The sequence below is a fragment of the Phocoena phocoena genome, chromosome 4 (genome assembly GCF_963924675.1).
Source record: "Phocoena phocoena chromosome 4, mPhoPho1.1, whole genome shotgun sequence".
Taxonomy (NCBI): domain Eukaryota; kingdom Metazoa; phylum Chordata; class Mammalia; order Artiodactyla; family Phocoenidae; genus Phocoena; species Phocoena phocoena.
Window position 1 is genome coordinate 79,639,983 of NC_089222.1, and position 14,705 is coordinate 79,654,687.

General features: G+C 37.4%; 1 protein-coding gene and 1 non-coding gene across 2 annotated transcripts in view; one reads left to right on the forward strand and one right to left on the reverse strand.

Moving 5' to 3' along the window:
* Positions 1 to 14,705, reverse strand: part of GTF2E1 (general transcription factor IIE subunit 1) — a 35,141-nt gene that overhangs the window by 9,833 nt on the left and 10,603 nt on the right. The gene's annotated exons all lie outside the window — the stretch shown is intronic.
* Positions 12,447 to 12,579, forward strand: LOC136122965 (small nucleolar RNA SNORA70). The gene has a single exon (XR_010655855.1). It is a non-coding gene; the product is annotated as a small nucleolar RNA SNORA70 (small nucleolar RNA).

Consider the following 14,705-nt stretch of genomic DNA (forward strand, 5'->3'; position numbering starts at 1 on the left):
TGAAACCTGTATCCTTTTCCAACAGTTTTCTTTTTGCACAGTACACATTTGAGTCTATGTCATGGGGAAAGCCAAATAAATACCTAAAACCGAAAGTCTCTGGTCATTCTGTACATTGTAACAAGGTTATTTCTTCAAATTTATTAACTATTTACATCTAAATAACTTTAACCAATCCATTTCCAAAATTAAAGTTCAAGAAGCCTTTATTGTCATTTCTACAGCCTTCACATTCAACTTATAATTATATTGCAGTAATTCCTTACAAACATCACAGATTTTTCACTTCTACTATTATTTCACTAATCTGGGCTACCATTACTTAGCCTGAAATTTAGCTTCCTAAATCTGGTCTTTGAACCTTTAGGCTCTCCCTCTCCAATTCCAAGTTTCCTAGACCACCATTTGAATCATCTCATCCCCCTGCTCTAAAGTCTATCTGATGGCTGAACTTCTAAAGTCCACAGCATCAAATCTAAATTTCTCATCCTAACATTCAAGAACCTGTATAACTTGATCCAAAAACATCATAACCCTACCACAGTCCTTTACTTGTCAAGTAAATTCAAACACTTGAGAAACAATATACTAGACATTAACATTTATTTTATTTGTGTAAGTGCTTTCTTTCTAAAGCACTTCAATTTACACTTTTTGATCCCTATACCAATCCTGTAAAATGACGTCAGAACTGAGGATCTGAGTTTTGTGATTTGTCCAAAGGCACATAGCCAATAAGAGAAAAGTAATAAAAGCAGCTATTGTATACCGAGTGCTTACTAAGTACCAAGTATCGCCAGTCATCTGAAGACAGTATTATTATTGCCCATTTAAATCTGTAAAATACAGAGGTTCTAAGGGGTTGAGTAACTTGTTCAAGATCTTATCACTACTAATTGGGAGGTGGTGGCAGGATTCAAACCCAATCTATTATGATGAAACTCACACTCTTAAATATTACTTAACACCACTAGCCCCACTTGGATCTCCAGTTTGGTCCTTATTCCCAATGCCAGGGATATGCATCCTTCCTTTCTAACCCAATTAACCCAAGAGATTAAAAGAGATCACACAAGCACTTAATGTCTAGCACATAGTAAGTATGCAAACATTTAGTTTTAAATAGCCCAATATATGACTGACACATAACCCCACCCCCAACCCCTCTTCCCCTAGTAAGGAATAAACAAACTAGACATCTCTGCTTCAACATTAACACTAGATTCTACTGATGTATTTCAAACAGAATAAGTTTCTTTACTGCCTCTCACACATAAACAACCAACCACAAGTAAATTCTTTGTTCATATACCCTGTCTAAACACTCTTAATCCATCTTCCTGCTATCCATATACTACCTCATCTTTTACATCTATTTCAAATAAGTGAGAGAGAGAAAAGCAGCCCCTCATAGCTAAGAAGGAACCTAGCACTCATAGCTAGGCTGTGATGCTTTTCTGTCAAACGGAATCTCACAGATCACCAACATCAGATAAAAGGTCCTCTGAGACCATGATGCAAGTGAGGCAAAACCAAGCCAATCTGAATGTGAATATAGACAAAAGCAAGATCTCTGCACAACCACACACACACACACACACACACACACACACACACACACACACACACACCCAGCTAACACGAATGACTGCTACTTCTTTACCAATTACAATTTTAGCCTCACCCTGGTCTTCTCAACCTCTGGGATAACATTTATTAAGATATCCAATCATAGAATTACCCTCACTTGTTTTTTGGTTTTGGTTTGGTTTTTTGTGGCACGCGGGCCTCTCACTGTTGTGGCCTCTCCCGTTGCGGAGCACAGGCTCCGGACGCGCAGGCTCAGCGGCCATGGCTCACGGGCCTAGCCGCTCCGCGGCATGTGGGATCTTCCCGGACCGGGGCACGAACCCGTGTCCCCTGCATCGGCAGGCGGACTCTCAACCACTGTGCCACCAGGGAAGCCCTACCCTCACTTCTTGATAGTACCTAATCCACAGCAAATCCCCACCAATTCCCTGAATCCTCCCCAATATTATCTAAAAAAAGCCCATATTCTCTAAGTTTGTTCAGCATAGCCTTGCTGAGATACATGGTTTCTTATGGTGTGTGGTTTCCTTGCTGCAGAAAGCATCAACAAACCCAATTTTGTACACTGTGGGCATGATGGTCTTTGACTAATGGGCATCAACATAAATATTCCAGCTTAACTGATCAAGAATACTATTTACCAAAATAAAGAAAGAGGAAGAACAAGTTTGTTTTTCTTTGTGGGAGAAAGTTACCTTTCTTGAAGAAAGATAAATAAAGATACCTTGCTTTAGATATCTGAATCTATGTTGCCCACTGGCCATCAAAATGGATATGTCAGAAGCCAACTTATTACAACTGCTTAGAGCTCGAGTGGAATTTAAGACTAGAAATTTTGATATGAGAATCAACAACATATACATAGTAACTGAAGCCATAAAGTAGATCAGAGTATCCAGAGACTAAGGAGTAAGAAGCATGGACAGTCAAGGTATAAACCCAAGGAAAGAAGAATCCTTGAGAGATAGAAATGGTACAGCCAGAGGGATAGGATGGTGTTTCAAGGAGGAAATGGTATGGCACTAATTTTCAAGGTCAACAAGAATTGAAAGCCAGCCTTTATATTTAGTAACAAAGGGTAAATAGAGACCTTGGCTAGAGAGGTTTTAGTTTGTATGCTATCTTAGGGTATTCTCTAACTATTCCAGCCTGCCTCAGTCTCTTCTCTTCAACAGAAATATAAAGAAAATAATCCATGTGGGAGTTAAAACATAAGTCATACAGAGGCATACCTCAAATATATTGCAGGTCCAGATCCAGATCACCACAATAAAGCAAATATCGCAATAAAGTGAGAGCGAGTCAAAAATTTTTGGGTTTTCAGTACATGAAAAAGTTATGTTTACACTATACTGTGGTCTATTAAGTGTGCAATGGTATTAGGTCTAAGAAAACAATGTACATACCTTAATTAGAAAATACTTTATTGCTAAAAAATGCTAACCATCATCTGGGCCTTCAGCAAGTGGTGATAGTAACATCAAAGATGTTACTGACCACTAACCACAGATCACCATAACAAAGATAACAAAAAAGCTTGAAAGATTGCGAGAATTACCAAAATGTGACAGAGAAACATAAAATGAGCAAATGCTACTGGAAAAATGGCACCAACAGACTTGCTCAATGCAGGGTTGCCACAAATTTCAATTTGTAAAAAATGCAATGATCTGTGAAATGCAATAAAGCAAAGCACAATAAAACGAGGTATGCCTGTAAAGTAAGGTCTAACACAGCTCTCAAATACCTGCTGAATTGAAAAACACAGATGTGGGACTTATGTTGACTGCTGAAAAATGAGCCCTTACAGAGACCATCAAGGAGAACTACAGAATACTGCAGAAGAAAAATTATCTAGTTTAGTAGTTTTCAAATTATTTTTAAAGGAAGAAATTCCATTCCTCAAGTGAAAAAGTACCTAAACATAAAAGTAAGTGCTCTGGTTGAAGAATAAAAAGATAGCTAAGCAAAGGGCAACGCTATAATCCTCTCATTATATGTCTTCAAAGCATTACAAATCAGCCTCCTCAATGTCTTGTACCAGGAACACTTTGCTGCAGAGCCTTTGTACTTGCTGTTCCCTCTGCCCAGAATGCTTTTCCTCCAGAGAGTTAAATGGCTCGTCTCTTAACTTCAGACCTTTACTCAAGTCACCTCCGTGAGAGCTTCCGTAGCCAACATTACCTAAAATTTCAACACTGTCCTGTCCTCCCTTTCTTTCTCAACATTTGTCACCATCAACATACTATGTTTTATTACCTAGTTTATTAGGTTATTTATCATTGAGATTGTCATGTTACCCAATTAAAAAGAAATGTACTCCCAACTACCCCATTTTTCTCTTGAAGATAACATACATTCCAAACTTCAGTGTTAAGTAAACAAATCAACACACTTGCCAGTGTAGCTCAACTGTATAAAATAGCAATGCTTTTATTTTGGGAAAAGAGAGAGAAAAAGAGATCACTGTTAACATCATTTCATAGAAAGACGATTTCAGAATGATAGTCCTTGAATTTGAATAAATTTAGTTTCATTGAAAAAAATAGGGAGAAAAGAGAAAACACAGTATAGTCATAAGGAACCTGAGTTCTAGCCTCATCTAGGTACCTTTCCAGAGACCCAGGCTTAATGTAGATTAAGGCTTAACAAGAATTACTTGTAGAGGGCCCATTTTGCAGTTCTGAAAAGAGTGGCTTTCATATTACTGTCAAAAACTGTGACGGGTCTGAAATTTTACCCTACTCGTAAACTAACAAATTATCCTACCACGGCTTTATAGATGCTGAAGACAGACACAAGACTTACAGGTTAGAGAAAAGAACTTTATTACTCATGGCAATAGCAGTACTAGTATCAGGTTTTGTGCCAGTTCCCTGAGTCCCATTTCCCATAGGGTAACACAAAGATGGTCAGGTGACAACTGTACATGCAGTGGATCATGTTCCATGAAAGAAACCCTGAGCTTAGGAACCCAAACCTTTTATAATGGGCATAAACATGCTTATCTTTTGCTCTGTAGGGTGATACTACCTTTACCATGCTGGACACTAAGTAAACACACTCTGAAGGGAGACTTTTTTATTATACTGAATAGTAAGCAAACCTGCCTTTTGCTCTGGAGAGAAACAATAACTCTCTTCCAAGGCTGCTCACTATATAAACCTCCTTGAAAAATACAGTCTAGAAAAAAGGCAGTCAGTAGCATCTCTGCTTGTAAAACATACAAGACATGTGAGAGAACCATGGAGAACTGTCTTCCAACAACAACCATGTCTGGCAAACATTACAAGAAGAAAAGCTAGCCTGACAGCTGAGTCTTATGTTTATCATAAAAACACAAGTTGTAGACAAGAAAGCAGCCTGTCAAAAGCCAGACCTGGAGTCCGAGAAAAATAAGAAATTCTACATTTTATGGAAAATGACTTAAGACTAGCTTAACATACCAGGAGCATTTTTTATAAATTTTACTAAACATTATAAAAATGCAAATCAATTTCCCCAAAATCTGAAAGGGAGATGGGGCTCAGTACACGCTGTACGAAGTACCAGTACCAGTACCACTACTGAGGGGGCAGTAGTGTAACACATATAGACACAGAATCTGTCATCCAGACGCTTAAAGTCTAATAGAGATGAAAGGTATGTGGAGACAAGGAATCTAATGCATACCCCTGGTGGAGAGCTGCTGTTAAGTAATCAATATCATAAATATCCCAACTCTTCTTGAAACTGGACTATACTATACTGCACAGAATATACTATTCAATAAGAGAAGAAACTGGAATTGAAACTCAGAGCTCTTTACCATTTTTCCCTTGCCACACATAAGACCAAAAAGCCACATAAGGGAGAACATGCAAGCTAGATCAAAGAATGTGGCAGCAGAGAGAAAATGAAGGCTACAAAGATTCTTCAGGCAAAGCTTGACAGATGATGAGATAAGGAGAAAAAGAAGAGTTCAATGATAACATATATGTCTGATCATATACACCCATAAACCACACACACACAAAAAAAAACTTAAAAAGCTACTTTACAAATATTCCCACGTATTCATCACAGCCAAGTCTGTGCAACAGTATTATTCAAATCTAACATATGAGGGAATAAAGACTCAGAGAAGTTAAGTTCACCAGGTCATAGCATAAAAGCAAAAATCATTAAGCCTGGATTCAAATACAAATCTTTCTGATTCAAGAGTAAATTCACCACACCATCCTGAATTACACATCCCTTTCCTAACCTCCTATCATCCCTGCCAGCTACAATTTAGCAAACTTTTCCCATGTATATACATAGGTTCTAATTTTTAAAAATATGGAGCAGGAGAGGATTTGTAACAAAAAATTTATTTAACATTAAATGTGCATCACATGCCTGGCATTGACTCAGCTGAGTCTTAATGTATCAGGTTTGCAAGAAGGATTAAAATATATCCAGATGTAGATAATTACCAGGCATTGAAAATAGGGAGAAAAAAGATCTTTTAAAAATAGATATTTCAAAACTATATTTTAGGGTTGTCCATGCAGTAGTATATGAATGTCCCAATTCTATGACTCAGGACTCTTTTAGTGAAGTTATTACTCCAAAATGAGAAAAGAAATAGAGACCTACTTGTTGGGATGAGAGGGAAAGAAGAGGGACAGTGAGGGGAAAGAGGGCCATACAATTTTAAGTTTCTCCCAAAATAAGAAATGTAAAAATAAAAATAAATGTAAAAATAGAAAGGAATCAAGAGACATGGGGGAGGGGAGAGAAGGGACTGGGAACAAAAGGAAAAAAAAACAAAACAGTAATGTTCAACAAAATTCAAACTTAACACTTTCCTTTGCTAAACACAGAAAAAGAAAATTCAGGTAGTGTCTATTATGCTGGCCAAGGTCTTCTACTTAACTGTTTACTCATCATTTTAATTATGTGAGTATTCAGTCAAGGGAACAATGAATAAATACAGGTAAAACCAAACTGGAAAAAAATGTTTCTCCTCCTTAGTTTAACAAGAAGAAAATGCTTTGGAAATTTATCATAACTGAGGAAAAGGGAAGAGGACATTATGGGTCAAATCCCCAAATAATTAGATATTACTTGGATTGTGGTTCTTCCTTCTTCGCTCCAAAATACACAGTGAATAGGTCATCAGCTAATGCCTAGAGTTCACTGTCAAAGATTTGTCAAACATATTAATTGCAACTGGAATATTACTCAGCCATTTTCCTACCAAAAAAAAAAATCAATCAATCAATCAAAATAAAAGAAGCCCAATTGTTTTGATATGCTACAGGTGCTGCAGTGCTGAAGCAGGAGTCATGCTGCAGCCCAAGTCCTCAAGGCTGGCCAAAGAAACAGGCAGGATCAAACCCTCCCTGCTGCAGAGTTCTCAATGCAACGTGGCACAATTAACGTACCAAGGATTTCCCACATTCTGCTTCCCTAAATTTTGCTAATCATCTTCTGAGCTGCTTTTTTGGAGCTCACATTCTACTGGGGAGTAGTCAAGACAAAAAATAACATCAGGGGTTGATAAGTATAATAAAGAAAAACAAAGCAGGTCGCCTCCTAGAATGAGTTTGGGAGTGTTCCTCCCCCTGCTATATTTTGGAAGAGTTTGAGGATAGCTGTTGGCTCTTCTCTAAATGTTTGATAGAATTCACCTGTGAAGCCATCTGGTCCTGGGCTTTTCTTTGTTGCAAGATTTGTAATCACAGTTTCAATTTCAGTGTTTGTGATTGGTCTGTTCATATTTTCTATTTCTTCCTGCTTCACTCTCAGAAGGTTGTGCATTTCGAAGACTTTGTCCACTTCTTCCAGGTTGTCCATTTTATTGGCATATAGTTGCTTGCAGTAATCTCTCATGATCCTTTGTATTTCTGCAGTGTCAGTTGTTACTTCCCCTTTTTCATTTCTAATTCGATTGATTTGGCTTCTCTCTTTTCTTCTTGAGGAGTCTGGCTAATGGTTTATCAATTTGTTTATCTTCTCAAAGAACCAGCTTTTAGTTTTATTGATCTTTGCTATCGTTTCCTTCGTTTCTTTTTCATTTATTTCTGATCTGATCTTTATGATTTCTTTCCTTCTGCTAACTTTGGGGGTTTTTTGTTCTTTTTTCTCTAATTGCTTTAGGTGTAAGGTTAGGTTGTTTATTTGAGATGTTTCTTTTTTCTTAAGGTAGGATTGTACTGCTATAAACTTCCCTCTTTGAACTGCTCTTGCTGCATCCCATAGGTTTTGGGTTGTCGTGTTTTCATTGTCATTAGTTTCTAGGTATTTTTTGATTTCCTCTTTGATTTCTTCAGTGATCTCTTGGTTATTAAGTAGGGTATTGTTTAGCCTCCATGTGTCCATATATTTTACAGATTTTTTCCTGTAATTGATATCTAGTCTCATAGTGTTGTGGTCAGAAAAGATACGTGATACGATTTCAATTTTCTTAAATTTACCAAGGCTTGACTTGTGACCCAAGATGTGATCTATCCTGGAGAATGTTCCATGAGCACTTGAGAAGAATGTGTATTCTGTTGTTTTGGGGTGAAACGTCGTATAAATATCAAGTCCATCTTGTTTAATGTATCATTTAAAGCTTGTGCTTCCTTATTTATTTTCATTTGGGAAGATGTGTCCATTGGTAAAAGTGGGGTGTTAAATTCCCCTACTATGATTGTGTTACTGTCAATTTCTCCTTTTATGGCTGTTAGCATTTGCCTTATGTATTGAGGTGCTCCTATGTTGGGTGCATAAATATTTACAGTTGTTATATTTTCTTCTTGGATTGATCCCTTGATCATTATGTAGTGTCCTTCTTTGTCTCTTGTAATAGTCTTTGCTTTAAAGTCTATTTGGTCTGATATGAGAATTGCTACTCCAGCTTTCTTCTGATTTCCACTTGCATGGAATATCTTTTTCCATCCCCTCACTTACAGTCTGTATGTGTCCCTAGGTCTGAAGTGGGGTTCTTGTAGACAACATATATATGGGCCTTGTTTTTGTACCCATTCAGCCAGTCTATGTCTTTTGCTTGGATCATTTAATCCATTTACATTTAAGGTAATTATCGAGGCCACCATCACCCTGATACCAAAACCAAAGATGTCACAAAAAAAGAAAATTAGAGATTGGTATCACTGATAAACATAGATGCAAAAATCCTCAACAAAATACTAGCAAACAGAATGCAACAGCACATTAAAAGGATCATACACCATGATCAAGTGGGGTTTATCCCAGGAATACAAGGATTCTTCAATATACCCAAATCAATCAATGTGATACACCATGTTAACAAATTGAAGGAGAAAAACCATATGATCATCTCAATAGATGCAGAGAAAGCTTATGACAAAATTCAACACCCATTTATGATAAAAACCCTCCAGAAAGTAGGTATAGAGGGAACTTACGTCAACATAATAAAGGCCATATATGACAAACCCACAGCCAACATCGTCCTCAGTGGTGAAAAACTGAAACTATTTCCACTAAGATCAGGAACAAGTCAAGGTTGCCCACTCTCACCCCTATTATTCAATATAGTTTGGGAAGTTTTAGCCACAGCAATCAGAGAAGAAAAAGAAATAAAAGGAATCCAAGTCAGAAAAGAAGAAGTAAAGTCGTCACTATTTGCTAGAGAATCCTAAAGATGTTACCAGAAAACTACTAGAGCTATTCAATGAATTTGGTAAAGTAGCAGGATACAAAATTAATGCCCAGAAATCCTTTGCATTCCTATACACTAATGATGAAAAATCCAAAAGAGAAATTAAGGAAACACTCCCATTTACCATTGTAACAAAAAGAATAAAATACCTAGGAATAAACCTACCTAAGGAGACAAAAGACCTGTATGCAGAAAACTATAAGACACTGATGAAAGAAATTAAAGATGATACAAACAGATGAAGAGATATACTATGTTCTTGGATTGGAAGAATCAACATTGTGAAAATGACTCTACTACCCAAAGCAATCTACAGATTCAATGCAATCCCTATCAAACTACCAATGGCATTTTTCACAGAACTAGAACAAAAACTTTCACAATTTGTATGGAAACCCAAAAGACCCCAAACAGCCAAAGCAATCTTGAGAAAGAAAAACGGATCTGGAGGAATCAGGCTCCCTGACTTCACACTATAGGACAAAGCTACATTAATCAAGACAGTATGGTACTGGCACAAAAATAGAAATATAGATCAATGGAACAGGATAGAAAGCCCAGAGATTAACCCACAAACATATAGTCACCTTATATTTGATAAAGGAGGGAAGAATATACAATGGAGAAAAGACAGCCTCTTCAATAAGTGGTGCTGGGAAAACTGGACGGATACATGTAAAAGAATGAAATTAGAACACTCCCTAACACCATACACAAAAATAAGTTCAAAATGGATTAAAGACCTAAATGTAAGGCCATACACTATCAAACTCTTAGAGGAAAACACAGGCAGAACCCTCTATGACATAAATCACAGCAAGATCCTTTCTGACTCACCTCCTAGAGAAATGGAAATAAAAACAAAAATAAACAAACGGGACCTAATGAAACTTAAAAGCTTTTGCACAGCAAAGGAAACCATAAACAAGACAAAAGGACAACCCTCATAATGGGAGAAAATATTTGCAAATGAAGCAACTGACAAAGGATTAATCTCCAAAATTTACAAGCAGCTCATGCAGCTCAATATCAAAAAAACAAACAAGCCAATCCAAAAATGGGCAGAAGACCTAAATAAACATTTCTCCAAGGAAGATATACAGATTGCCAACAAACACTTGAAAGAATGCTCAACATCATTAATCATTAGAGAAATGCAAAGCAAACCTACAATGAGGTATCATCTCACACTGGTCAGAATGGCCATCATTAAAAATCTACAAACAATAAATGCTGGAGAGGGTGTGGAGAAAAGGGAACCCTCATACACTGTTGATGGGAATGTAAACTGATACAGCCACTATGGAGAACAGTATTGAGGTTCCTTAAAAAACTAAAAATACAACTACCATACGACCCAGCAATCCCACTACTTGACATATACCCTGAGAAAACTATAATTCAAAAAGAGTTATGTACCACAACATTCATTGCAGCTGTATTTACAATAGCCAGGACATGGAAGCAACCTAACTGTTCATCGACAGATGAATGGATAAAGAAGATGTGGCACATATATACAATGGAATATTACCTAGCCATAAAAAGAAACGAAATTGAGTTATTTGTAGTGAGGTGGATGGACCTAGAGTCTTTCATACAGAGTGAAGTTAAGTCAGGAAGAGAAAAATAAATACCGTATGCTAACACATATATATATGGAATCTTAAAAAAAAAAAACGGTTTTGAAGAACCTAGGGGCAGGACAGAAATAAAGACGCAGACATAGAGAATGGATTTGAGGACATGGGAAGGGGAAGGGGAAGCTGTTATGAAGTGAGAGAGTGGCATGGACTTATATATAATACCAAATGTAAAATAGCTAGTGGGAAGCAGCCGCATAGCACAGGGAGATCAGCTCAGTGCTTTGTGACCACCTGGGGGGTGGGATAGGGAGAGTGGGAGGGAGACGCAAGAGGGAGGAGATATGGGGATATCTGTATATGTATAACTGATTCACTTTGTTGTAAAGCAGAAACTAACACACCATTGTAAAGCAATTATACTCCAATGAAGATGTTTTAAAAAAAAAGAGATAATGGCTTAATGTTTCTAGACAATTCTATGAAAAAAATTTGAGTAAATGTTTTTTACTTCCCCTCACTCAAGAAGCTTCCAGGAAAAACAAAACAAAACTGAAGACAATTCACAGTTCCATGTTAAAACCAAGTTACTGGGACTAGAATCACTAGGATTTTAGTGAAATAAAGAGGAAACAAACTTCAAGACACATCACTAATATATGGTATTAATTTTACCACTCTGTAAAAATCCAACCACTGTATATATCTTAGGAGTCAAATTTGGACGTTGGTTCCCCTCTCACTGAATATTTTATAGATTATGTATATACGAGGAAAGGGAGTAAACTGGAGAGCTTGGGAAAATAAGACTGCCAAGAATCCTAAATATTATTCCCCATTATGCCACAATGTGTTTCTGAATATGGCCTAATTCAACATAGCATATTTTCTATACGAACACTACTATAACAAGGTGTTTCAGTTCCTAACCTAGGATTTCAAATTAACCAAAGTGACTAACATTATCTTCTAAAAGCAGTGATAAAACATCCCCAAGCTTCTCTATACTTTTAAAATGTCAACTATTCTCCAAATCAAAGGGTGCTTTGAAATTAGAGTTGAAAGAAACCATATATGGTATAGAATAGACTGAACTTATCATTTTACATATCCTTAAAAAAGGCCTACAATGATTATAGGATTTGCCCAGGGAATAGTTACTAACATAGCCCAAGACTGGAAGACAGCCATGGCTCTGGAATCCTAATACACTGTCACTTTGCTGTCTTATAGCCACTGCTTAAAAAACGAAACAAGATAAAAAAAACCCTCTGAAAATGACATACCCACTGAAAACACTGATTACACAAAAAGACCCAATGTAATAAGTGCTCTGAAAAACCCTTACAATACTAACATAAGTTGGTCGAGCATTAATAACCAGAGCTGTTATAACAACAAAATATTTAATTAAGAATCACCTTCCCTGGGCTTCCCTGGTGGCGCAGTGGTTGAGAGTCCGCCTGCCGATGCAGGGGACACGGGTTCGTGTCCTGGTCCGAGAAGATCCCACATGCCGCGGAGCGGCTAGGCCCGTGAGCCATGGCCACTGAGCCTGCGCATCTGGAGCCTGTGCTCCACAGCGGGACAGGCCACAACAGTGAGAGGCCCGCGTATTGCAAAAAAAAAAAAAAAAAAGAATCACCTTCCCTGTGGAGGCCTGGTGTGCAATGGCTACAAACACAGCCTCCTGGGCAGTGTACAGCCTGTTGCTTATACAGGTTGCCCTAAGGGACCTTGGAGACAGCCCTTTCCGGTGGACATTCATGTCTGGATGCTGTCCCCAATCTGGACTCCAGACAAGTATGTACAGTGCCTTTGGAAAGCCCCAGGGCACAGTGGCTAGGGTCCACATTGGCCAGGTCATAAATCCATCCACACCAAGCTGAACAAGGAGCACGTGACTGAGGCCCAACTCACAGCCAAGTTCATGTTCCCTAGCCACCAGGAGATCCACATCTCCAAGAACTGGGGATTTACTAAGTTTAATGCAGATGAATATGAAAACATGGCGGCAGAAAAGCGGCTCATCCCAGATGGCTGTGGGGTCAAATACATCCCTAGTTGTGGTCTCCTGGACAAACGGCTCTCACTCATGAGAGCTTTGGCACTGTCCCCTCCTTACTCATGCCCACCAATAAATCCCACTTTCCTGTCCAAAAAAAAAAAAATCACCTTGCTTTCTCAGATTTCAAAAAGGCTTATGGAGGAGGGAGGGTGAGGTGGGGTTGCAGACATAAAGTGAAACGTTATATAATCATAAAACTTACCAGTTGTCAACACAGAGAAAGGTGGAGAGAGTAGGGACTGGATTGCGCGGGAGACCATAGAGAAGAAAAACTAGGTTTGCCATTTTAGTCTATTTTTCTGTCAGTTGAGTCTTCAACAAGTTTACATTCATATATTACTTACGTATTTTTAGAAGAAAGAAAACAAATGTTATTTTGAATTCTCCAAAAGCACTCAACTCCCTTTAATACACAAAAGTTACACAGTCATTCTTAGGATATTCTTTGAAAGCACTATCAAGTCCTCTGTTAAACCTTTTATAACTCAAAATGTTCAGGGGTATATACATTAAAATGTTAAGCCAAATACTGAAGTCTCAAAAAGTCACCCTTTATTCTAAGTTCCAACTTATTTTATAAAGCAAATTTCTTCAGTTTAATTGGGCAAGGGGAAGTGTGTGAAAAAAGGAATTGCTATTATAAAATAATAACAGACATGAGAGGAGCATAGTTATATATTTTATATAATTATTTTACTTATAATAAAATGGAATTTGAAATATCATCCTTTAGCGATTCACTGCAGAACATATAACACTGTAAAATACTCATTTGCATGCAAAAGGAAAAAAAATAGAAGTACGTTTAATGTATTTTTAATTTCAGAAGATCTCAAATGTATTCATAATGTACCCAATACAACTCTACCCCCAAAACTCAATTTAATCAATGAAACTGGCTTCTGTCCTTCCTTAACTGAACACATCTAGGTTTGGTCTAATCATGCATTATTCCTAGATTCTGGAACTGATTATAAAGGGGAAAAAAAGTATTATGCCTGGGAGGGAAAACAATAAACTGAAGTGTGGTATTTGGGTGAATACTGAAGCTTATATCAATAATAAATTCTCTGAATTAGGCCCAAATCAAATTCATCTCAACATGCAGTGAGCAGGCAAAAAGTATGTGGTTTTGATATGACTATTTGAAAGACAATAATCAACAGAATGTTATATGCCAGCATCAAAACTAAAAAGCAACTTTTCACAAATAAGTTTGTTCCTATGTAATCAGCTTCAAAATACAAAAAAGATAAAACACAGATGATTTTTTTTTTAAGTTTTCAAACCCTTAAAACCAAGAGCAACAAAAGTTTTAAAAAATCAGCCCTAAAGCTTTTGGTGGAAAGTGAAGGGTAGTGGAGAGAAGACACCTGTTTCTTACTATTTTTCCATAACTAGTTTTTTGGTTTTTTTTAACTCATTCTAGTAATCACCTTCCTTCTGTCCCATCATCAGCCTCCTCAAAATCCACACCACTGAGCTTTCCAGTATAAGTTTCTACTGAACCCATCCTGGGCAAAGATTCCAAACCAGCAACTGAGCAAAGTACTCCTAGAAAGATTTCTTTTAATGTTTGTTTGTCTGTGTTTTTAGCATTTCAGCAATTGGAAACACTGCTTATAAGGCATCTTCTTGCCTTAAGTAGAGAGAGATGAAAACAGGAAAAAGCCTGCTCTATGAAGGTGAGCATGAAGGAAACAAGTCTTTCAGAGGCTCATGAATACAGGACCCTGACAGTTTTAAAATGTTAGGTTAAAGGAACTGAAGAGGAATTTCAATGATGTGGGGATCAGGAAACTGATGT